Here is a 10,643-nt window from a genome sequence, read left to right on the forward strand (position 1 = left end):
GTGTGTGTGGAGTCAGCTCAAAACCACTAGCTAAAATTAACTGTGGAATCTGACTAAAACTGTATTATTATTTCCAGTGCTGTGAACTGTTCAAATGTGTGTAAATCCATGTGAAGTGTGAAAACAATAAGTGGCAGCAGTGGGAGAGAAACAGTGTCTGTAATCATTACAGAGACCGGAGAAGCCGTAATGGCTAAATGTCCAGGAGCTATAGGCAGCTCCTCAGTTAAGGTTGCTATGGTGATGTAACCATCTTATTTCTCCTGAAGTGAGAGTCAGACTTTAGTGGGATTTGACAAGGCACTCCTGCTATTCAGTCAAAAACCAAAACTCCTATTGCCACAGTTTTTACACCATGAACAACAGTCTGTTTGCTTAGGTAGTTACATTGTGTGAAAGACGGCAAACTTGCCTACGTTCTGGCAAGAAATTGTATGTGAAGAGTGAAATTTGTGGCCGTGAGGATGATTTAAACCAATTTTTCAGAACAGTTAACACCTTCTCCCACTGTGTCTGTGATGTCAAACACTCTAGCCTCTGAGCGTTCTGTCCATTCTTTACTATGGGAAAATTTGCAGGCAAAATGTTGAACATTTCGGAAATTATCTATATCCGCAGAGAAAAATAATTCCCATCACCTGCCAAGTGGAAGTGAGAAGAAGCACAATATTAAGAATAATAAAACAGTTTTGGTCTTGTGATGCATTCAAAATTCTACTGAAGTAAAATGATCAGGTTCCTTTAGTAAGCATGAACAGTAAAATTAGAAGTGGGTAGGGGAGGGGCAACCGGCTCTTCTAGAAATGCTGGCCTCATGACGTCTGGAGGAAAATAACTCAAAAAACTTGGTGCAGGGGGTGGATGCCCCTACTCAGGATAGAAGCCCTTTGTTCAGGCATGGAGGACAGGGTGGGGAGGGGGATTCCAGGAGGCACTGACAGAGGAGATAAGAGGCCTGGTCTCAGGCATATGAGGCCGAGTGAAAAGGAAGCGTTTTCCATGAGGCGCTTGTCCAGCATAAGAGGCCTGAATACTTTGCCTGAAGGCCTGAAGGTCTGAATACTTTCACAATGCACTGTACATTCAAATACATTCCAACACAGTGATAATTTCTAACTCATGATGATATATGATTTGTTTCTCCTGTATTTGCTATAATTTACCAAATGTTTTAGATTCTCTTCACCCACCTCACTGTAATGAGCACATGAACACAGTCAGTGGAATCGAAAGCTCAAGTCACTGTGTCTGGTTCACTGCACATAGACCATCTATCCTCACTGTCCAGGGGCTTGTTGCGGCATTGCGGGTACAGAACCCTGTCTCTTAAAATTATGTTCATGAATTAGTCCATACTACTTAAAAAGTAGTTGAGCAAAAGGGGTTTTTATTTCTTCTTATAAACTAGCCCCACTTTGTGCCTCTCACGGATAAGCATATATCAAATCAGAGGAAATCATCAATTTCTCTAAATACTTTAAAAGTAATACATATAATAATTATTAACTGGTGATGTTTGAAAAACCCAGACAGTTGGTTAAAAACACTTAGTGTTGTTCTGAAGGTATTTCCAGAAACCCAAAACATTCTTTAACCATCTGAATAAAAAATATTATGCCACAGACACAAAACAAAGATAGCAGCTTGATGGCTGCCTGTATAGGACACAGAGTCGCAACTTGAGAAACAACTTTAAGGATTGTGAAAATACCTTCAGAACAGACGTTAAAATGAAAAACCTTGATCAGGAGAATTTCCTACACTAAACCGCCGTGATGGTTTGGTTTGATCACAGCTGTATAGTCTCACCTAGACACAGACAGACACACAGACAGCTTTCAGCTCTAACATTAAAAAAACAGCTCAGGCCATACAGCTTCACCCTGACGTGTTCACAGTATCACAGTAGCTTATCTAAGTTTATGACCTTGCATTAAAAATGGCACCGGCATAAATGACCTGACTGAATACTGTGTGTATGCACACACGCCTAATTAATGTTGACAACCTGTTGCACCAACTTGAAAATGAGCTGAGCAGCAGAGGATCTGAAATATTGATTACTGGTATTGATTAATCTGAATCGGCTGTGTGCGCCAAGCTGCAGTTAATGGTTAACATTGCGATGGTAAGTCCTTAGTTATAGCTGGTTCAAACACGTATTAGGGTGAGAGGTGCCTCTGGAAAATGTGGGACATTGATCTAAAATGCCCCCCTTTTTTCTGGTCTCAGTTAACATTGGAGTCAGTGGGGCAGTTGGACAGTACTGTTGTCACTGACAGCCATAAAAATGAGCTGAAGATATTATAAAGAGATTGTTTGTGCTTAGAAGAAGACATAAGAACATTTAAAAAAGTCTCAAGAATCTGCTAATTGATTATTTTTATACAATAAAAATACATCTAAAAAGCAACATGATTTGCAGAATGGTTCGCTGTGATGTAAAGTATCTTTGAGCTACAGTAATTTGACAACACAAAACACTGATATGTTCCTTTAATTTATACAGATATACAAGCTAAGGAGATTTTATCCTCTATAGCCTTCAAGAGTATAAATCTGCTTGATGGGAAATTGAGAAAAGGGGTTAAAAGTCTGACAATTTGTAGAAGAAAAAGGACACAATAAAAGCCAGACAGACACACAAAAGACAGGATAGAGCAAACAGCAGATAATGTGAGCAACAATAAGGACGCAATTAAAACAATTACAACATGTGACAGAAAATGAACAGTAGCAGGGAAAGAAAAGTTAATGTATTCATTTTGCAGAGAAACGACTGCCTTTTTTAAGATTGTGCTAAAATGTACCATTACAGAGAAAAAGAATGAGTCGGCCTCCCCGAAAAAGCAAAGAGACACAATACAGGTTGTGGTGCTTTAGTGGTGCACATATCCTTATCAGCATGGCTTCCTCTGTGCTACCTCCGAATTAATCATTACCTGACACTCTCTCTTTGCCACTTTCTGTCTCTATAGAAGAGACAGAGCTTCAGGCTGTTAGGTAGTAATAAGACCCCATCTTGAGACTAGAGAAAGAGGGAGAATGAATAGGAGGTTCCTTCTCTCTGTATCATACTCTCTCTCTATTCTCTTCCCCCTCTCTCTCTTTACATTTCTTACTCAACGGTGATATTGACTTTTGGCTCTTTCTCTGACAAGCCAACATCCTACTTGTCAGGTGTGGCTCAAAGACACACAAACTGCGAGTGACTTGTTAAATCCAGAAATCCCCCACAGGCTATATGACATGGTTGAAAGAGCAAGAAGAAGAAAAAGAAGCAGAAGAAGAAGAAGACAAAAAACAATATTGGGGGGATCTGGGGTGCAATGACTGGGTGGTATCCTGGCTAACAGAACCACATCTGCTAATTATAGAGCAATGGCAAAGTGCTAGCAAACAACATGAAAGAGGTCTGCAATGAAGAGAAAAACACCTTCTAAAGCATAAATAGCTCTCCGGAGGCACTTTATGGAAAAAAATATGGTTCATATATATCATCATCACTGACTGAAGAACCACTTGAAGCCTCGCTCATGGCTGTGGCAGCCAGAAATCAATGCATGTGAAGAGGCAAAGGATTCAACTCTAATATACAACCCTGTCTCCTAAAAATGATGTGTTTATACGACTAAACAGCAACAGCAAATACGTTTTGTACAAAACATAATTACAGCCAGATTATGTTTTCTATTAACACAATGGGAATATGCTGTCAATTCATGTGTTTGGTAAGAGGCAAATTCATTGATACTGAACATCGCAGTAAAATATTTCCACCCAAATATCTGATCATGCAGTGTAATCACATTCAGTTTATTTACATTTAAGCAAAATCAGGATCTGTCTCTAAACCGAACCAAAGTGCTTTACATAAACTACAAACGGGACTCTGAATGCGAACCCTGGTCTCTGGTGTTTCAGTCATGTACTTTCACTTTACATCTGCCACCTACCCCGACCACCTTGTACTGACTCCACTTCCATTAAAAAAATCTGCAGGTTCTTCATTCAACAAAAACATTGCCTCTGAACATAATGAAGTTAGTGTTTACATTTCCTACAAAATGTAGCCTATCTGCTGTTGCAGTTTATTTATACAGAAACATGATTTCTAGGAGGAAGGTTTGCTACTATAAAATTCTGAAATCTCAGTCCTAGTCCACAGGTACACACCTAATACACACACAGGCTATTTATTAAAACAGGTGTTTTCCTCCTCCAGTGGACAAAAACCTCTGTCCACATGACAACACAAAACACCCTGTCAAGCGCTGTTGAGAGCATGCCAGATCAACAGGAAGCAATAATAACCCTATCTGCAAAGCAATGCTGGCCAATCAGAAACCAAAGAAAAAAAGGTATTACTGGTTCTGGTAGGCAAACAACAATGATGTTACGAGCCAAAAAGCCCCTGTTCACATTACAACACTGAAAACAAAGTTTCTGGAGTTTTGAGAAAGGTCTGTTTTCAGTGACCTAAAATTGTGTTTGTGTGTGGATGAAAGGCCAAAACGCATAGAAAATGCTACATCTAAAAAAAAATACTTGTGTAGGTGTGGGCAGGGCCTCAGTGTACGTCACTACAACATTGTCAGATTCCTTGTTTCCTTTGTCGATGTTACCCAAAATGTTCACTGGTCGCTGGTCTCAAGAAAACTCACAAACTATCTCGACAGATTCAAAGTTAATACATGCAGTTATTGAGCTATTAATGTTCACAAAGGGTTTTGTTTTCTTTGCTGTCAGGCTGTCAGATTGCAATGTTTTTTTTTCTTCTGTAGCTTCACCAAAGCTTCACCTTTACATCGATTCAGAATCAAGATTTTCTAGCTCCAAATAAACAGCAGAGTTGTTTGCAAGAGGTTTACTACCAAAGTAGTAAATCCAAAGGGAACTTATAAAGCTTGCTTGAAAACCTTTAACCTTTCATCACTGGTTAGAATTTCTGAAATGTTTTGCTCAGTTTGCTTTGCTTTCAGGTTTCCCACTGAAACCAACACTGTGGCACGGACCATAGGACGGTATAACATCATGTAGAAGCAGCAGCATAATTTGTTCACAGCAATTACTGACACCATTAATTCAATAAAAAAAATTAAAAAAAACCTGTGACATCGATTTCATTTCCTCAGCATCTGGTCATTTCAGTCAGGATGAACAAGACAGAAAATACATGTGATTATGAGCAGATGTTTTGAAGGATTGAAAACATGCAACGTAGACCTTATCGTTCATTCTTAACCTTGGGAGCAGCACGTATCTCAACTCAAGATGAGCATTTTCAGGGTTTTCAACCACTGTTTACTGTGTATATGATATCAATTAGATCAGATAATGAAAGCAGATCATATTGGTGTTCACATACTGCCTCCCGTAGGCATCTGCTGCTCTCCTTTTTGCCTTAGCAACAAGCCATTTTCATTACAAAGCTGATTGCTAATGACTGGTACTTAACCTCAGACTTTCTCCACTTGACTTGTTGAATGTTTTCAGTGAACAGGAGAATTAGACAATGGGTTGCCTGGTACAGTGGGTGACGTAAAATTTCAAGATAACAAATGTGAGATAACAAGAGAACTGCTATTTGGGTGTTTCAATCAGAGGAGTGAGGAATGATAAAAAAGGACAGGCAGATGGCTGACTAAATTCACAGCAGAAAACAGATATGCCCAATGACCTTTCCCTAACCCCGCTACACATTTCTCCTTCTCTCCTGACTCTTTCATCAGTTTTCCTGCATTCAGGCAAAGGAAGCGGCGAGCACTGTTTGCTCAGAGCTGCGCAGCGGATGCTCTGAGCTCAGCTGCTGTGTTCATATGGGATGCAACAGTAAAGGTCATTTCTAGAAGTTCAACATTGGTGATCAGAATTTCAAGTGAACGACGTTGCCCACATTTTGCGGCTCTGCACTCTACGGGGAGTACAGGGGCCTTATCAGGTGAGACGACAGGCGCGGCAATGTGTGTAAGGAATAAGGAAGTACGGAATCCAATGGAGCAAGTTACCGGTCCTCCTCAGTTTCAGTGTCACTCCTATTAAGTGCTTCCCATTGTCGTAGGCCTCATGTTAATCAGAGTTATATTTCTCTGGGTATGAGGGTGTGTGAGTGTCACAGTGCCCCTGCTAAATCCATGAGGAACAGTTTCATCAGTTCAATTTAAAACTAATCTTGTCAGCCCCATCAGAAGCGTGAGTGTATGGCGGACGAGCAAGCCCATAAGAGCATGACTCACCATCTGCAATGCATTTCTGCCTTTGTTTGGAGTACGGCTCATTATATTTCTTTGGGAAATTTGCAAAGCCAAACAAATCAAAGCCACCAGGCGTAAAAAAAAAAAAAAAAAAAGAAGGGAAGGAAGTAGGTATGGTTTACTCGAGGGGATAACTTTATTGTGTGGAAATAAATCCCGCTCATGATCAGGCGATGCGATGCCAAGCATTCAAACTGTTCATGAGTGGGACATTATAATTGATTGGATTTATAATTAAATGTTACATGGATTTGTCATCCAGGGCTGTTTATGTGTGACTGTTTGGAGCTGCAGTACCCACCTCGAATTTATAAAAAAAAAAAAAAAAGGAGTGGGTCATGTCTGCGCTGTGTATCCACACAGTGTACAGCTGAAACTCTGAATATCTATTACCGTAATAATAATTTATGTGTTCTGGGTATTTTAAACAAACCTACTTCTATCCTTTCTTGTGTTAAAGATTTTCTGTAACAAGCACTTTTTGGTTTGACATCTGGCCCATGAGTTCAAAACACAAGAAGATTCACTTGAAACTGAGTTGCGAGCCACTACTTGTATAAACAGCAGTTGGAAGTATAAAAATCCTGCTCTGTCCCGAGTCTACTTCATCTCGAAAAACCCCCCCCAAAAAAATCAACATACTATAAAACAGAATTTATATCTTTCATCTACACACCTGCTGGACCTTTCCTTGCAAACTTATATTCTTTCAGAGTACAAACATACTTTAAATCATTCCATTTCATTTGGACCAGTAACAACAAGAACATAGAATATTTCTGATAAGCTACAAATATGCGTGTTGCTCTGCCTTGTTTCGTATTCAAGAAGCACTGTCTGGCACGCTCCGGCATCCCTCTTTTCCAGTATTTAGGAAGGTTAGCAGCAGGAAAGTCAAGTGGTTAGAGAGACTGTGCTTTTCCCAAAATGACCTGTGTTCACCACCATATGTCAGCAGACATTTATTCAGCTGAAATGTCCTGGAGCAAGACACTGAACTCCAACCTGCTATTCTGTCGCTGAATCTGACCTCTGGCCAACGACGTAAAGAGAATTCCTCTTCTTTGATCAATAAAGTTTCATATTCATCATATTTCCAAATTGATTTCAAACCAAAGTGATAGGTAAGGTTACTTAGTATGAGCATACATTATTTTCAGCACTGTTTTGGTTCCTTCACGTACAATCCTGTATCTGACCATGATTAAACATCAACAGTTGAAAGCAACTCAAACAAAAACTACCAGCAACTCAAAATCCAATTATCTCCTTAGAACCTAACAACCACAAAACAGCTTGATTGACATTGTTTAGCAGTTTATTAGAGAGGGAGAACTGGCGCTCATGTTGACATATTTAAATCTAGTCTGGAGACACGGTTAAATAGACTGCCCGGCTAAGAATAGCCCATCATGCAAGTCCGGTGGAAGCATGTGAAAACTCTTCCTTAGCCTGGTTCCACATGCAGTAGCAGATTAGTCTTTTATTGCCATCCTTGAAATTTTTTCTTTTATCCAAACTAATATGCATGACATACTGCACACATGCATTTACACGCATACGCAGCTTCAAGCTGGTTCTGGCTTTTGCAGGGTTTAAGAGCTTAGCAGGAAGAGGACACTCCAGAAGGCTAATTCAACTCTCAAGACTCAAACGTTACAGTAAGGATTTTTTTTTGTGTGTGTGCACATATCTGTGTGCATGTGTACATACACCAGTGTGGCTATATGGTACTGTTTCTTTAGTATCAATCAAATGTGTGAGTCATCCCACTATTAGGCTGTATCTGAAGCACAACAACCAGCCATGATCTGCTGGACACCGCTCTATAATGGCTCTCTGCGTGACAGCTAATAAGTTACACACCAGATTGCAAACTGCAATAAGCCCGACTGAGTCACTATTCTGGGCTACATCATTATTTCTCACCCCGCTGACTGTGACCCCAGGGTGGGCTGCTGAACTGTTTGAAAAAGGGTTCAGGACATGATTTGCCCCCCCCCCCCAGCCCAAGAAAAAGTACAAAAAAAGTCCTACAGTAGTAATTTAGAAAAGCCTGAAAACTGACTTTGTCTGTGATTTCAGAGCCACCACTACCCTTGTTTATAAAAGATTTTGTAATTGTGCAAATGTGATGCTCTTAATCTTTGTTTCAGAGCATTTAAATTGTATTCAAGTAAACTCAGTGGTGATAAGAAGTGGCTTCACCCCTGTTCTCCTGCCTTTTAAAATTGTATTATTTCCTTTCAATTTTACTGAGTAAGCTATGAGAAATATAATAAAGTGTTGAATCCATGAAAACAAACATTTTCAGCAAGAAATCACGTCTCATGTTGTGTCCCATCACAAGCAGATACAGGTGAGATATTGATCCCTGCATGTGCGCTTGCATGTGCGCTTGTTGTATGTGTGTGCGTGTAGCCATGTGTTTGTGTGTGAGGTTACGTGTGTGAGAGTTGGAAGGGCTGTTTGCCCGCTTGAAACTGACGGGCTAGGATTTACAACCAGTTTTTCAAAGATAGCACAGTGATGAATGGCGACAATTCTGGTGCTGGATGTTGGCTCCATATCTGGTTCCAGGTAGTGAGGAAATCCAAAAACCCAGTTAAAGGCTGGAGCAATGAGGGGAAGGCGAGGAGTGGGAGCAAGGAGCTGGAGCGTTTTCAGCACCACGGAGAGCTCCGGCGCAACATACGCTGTATCACGGCAGCGTGCGCGCCGACCAATCCTCATTTCCCACTCCGCTGGCCGTCACGGAGGCTTTGCTGCCGCCGTGCAAGCTCTCTGGTGACACTGATAGGATTTTCCCTTGAGAGAGAGCTGAAGCAGCTCATTTAACACAATCAGACAAGAAAATCTCATCATACAGATACCCCCCCCCCCCTCTCATTCTTGAAAGTTTTTTGCATGCTGCTGAGTGGAGATGAAGGGTGCTTTATAAGACACTGATCGTTAATAGATGAAGTCTTCCCTGCGTCCTGCCAAAGAAATTGGCTGACGGCAAGAGGACCGGGTGAGGAAGGGTGCAAGGTGGTGGTGGTGTTGGGACCGGGAAGCCTTGCCAAAGAGCCCAGCGAGGGATGTGCGTGTCTCACTGTGTTATCATTTCAGTCCCTCTGCTTCTTGAGCAAACCTGGCGCATCCGGGCAGAGGAGTCCTACTGGAGCCATTTATCACACACTGCCCTGTTGTTTTCGAGCAGGTAGAGCCGCTGCACGGTTATATGAGGTGACCAAAGCTGGCATCTGGTCATATTGAATGATTAATCACACCCCGTGTTGAGCCAGACAATAGGCGACATACCAGGCAGTGTAGTTAAACACTGTCACAGACTGTCATTGACATCGCCCTGCGCTATGAGGCTGCACCTCACACATATCTCTCAGGCTGTAAATTCTGGAGCTCTCTCCCTCTCTCACACTGATGCACCTCTCCCCAGCTACTCACAAACTAATTCAAAATTAAAGCACGCCACTGCCATCCTCTTCACAGTTCCCATTCACTCAAACTCCTAACGTAAGATGTGACAGATAAAGCAGCGTCATGCAACCAAAACAACCAAACTTGTTAAAAAAAAAGAAAAAAAGCAGAAAAACACAACAAAGACGCCTTTAAGCTCTTATTCCGCAGTAGTATATGCAGCTTCCTCCTTACCTGTGGTATTCTGAGGCAAGAGGACAGAAAGAAAGGAAATTCGAGCAAATATGCCACAGATTTCCTCGCAGCACCGCGTCCAAACTGCACTCTTTTAGTTCCACTCCTCTCCTCCCGCTCGGCAGGGTTTAAAGGGTTCAGATTAATTATGGACTGGTGTATCAGTGGCAGCTGTGTCAGTAGCGACGGGTGGCGCGTCCCAACTCTCAGCAGCGGCTTGCCATCCTCCGGCTCCTCCGGCTGGTTTCCTCTCAGCGCTCCGCTCCTGCTCTGCCCTATTTCAACTCCTCTCACTCCGCTCTCCTCCTGACGTCAGCCGCTGCACGCCAAATGCGGTGAGGCTGCATCTGCAGATTCATCGCACTGGAAAGCGACACCTGTGTGTGCATGCGTGCATGTCTTGGTGTGTGTTGGCTATGTGTGTGTGTGTGTGTGTGTGTGTGTGTGTGTGTGTATGTGTGTGTGTGTGTGTGTGAGAGTGTGTGTGTGTTTAGACATTAGTGAGGACCAAATGCCCCGAAAGAGACAAAGGAATCAGGACAAATCGTAAGATTTGTTTGCAGATGCTTTGCTACAATCTTTTCTCAATTTAAGTGTTTGCAAATAATTTGAGTTTAGGATGACTTTAATTTAGATTAGCTAATAGATCTAGGTTTTGGCTGAAATTGCATAAAGTTGTAATAGGTCGTTTTTAAGTTATAGGGTTTAGGGGATGTATGTTGTCGGGGGGCATAG

General features: G+C 41.6%; 1 protein-coding gene across 1 annotated transcript in view; it reads right to left on the reverse strand.

The window, feature by feature from the left end:
- Positions 1–10,212, reverse strand: part of fstl4 (follistatin-like 4) — a 223,803-nt gene extending 213,591 nt beyond the window's left edge. Inside the window, exon 1 of the mRNA XM_056396883.1 lies at positions 9,909–10,212. The gene's annotated coding sequence lies outside the window, so the exon portion shown is untranslated. The remainder of the gene's footprint in view (positions 1–9,908) is intronic.
- Positions 10,213–10,643: the final 431 nt, after the last annotated feature.

The sequence above is a fragment of the Seriola aureovittata genome, chromosome 15 (assembly GCF_021018895.1).
Source record: "Seriola aureovittata isolate HTS-2021-v1 ecotype China chromosome 15, ASM2101889v1, whole genome shotgun sequence".
Classification (NCBI taxonomy): Eukaryota; Metazoa; Chordata; class Actinopteri; order Carangiformes; family Carangidae; genus Seriola; species Seriola aureovittata.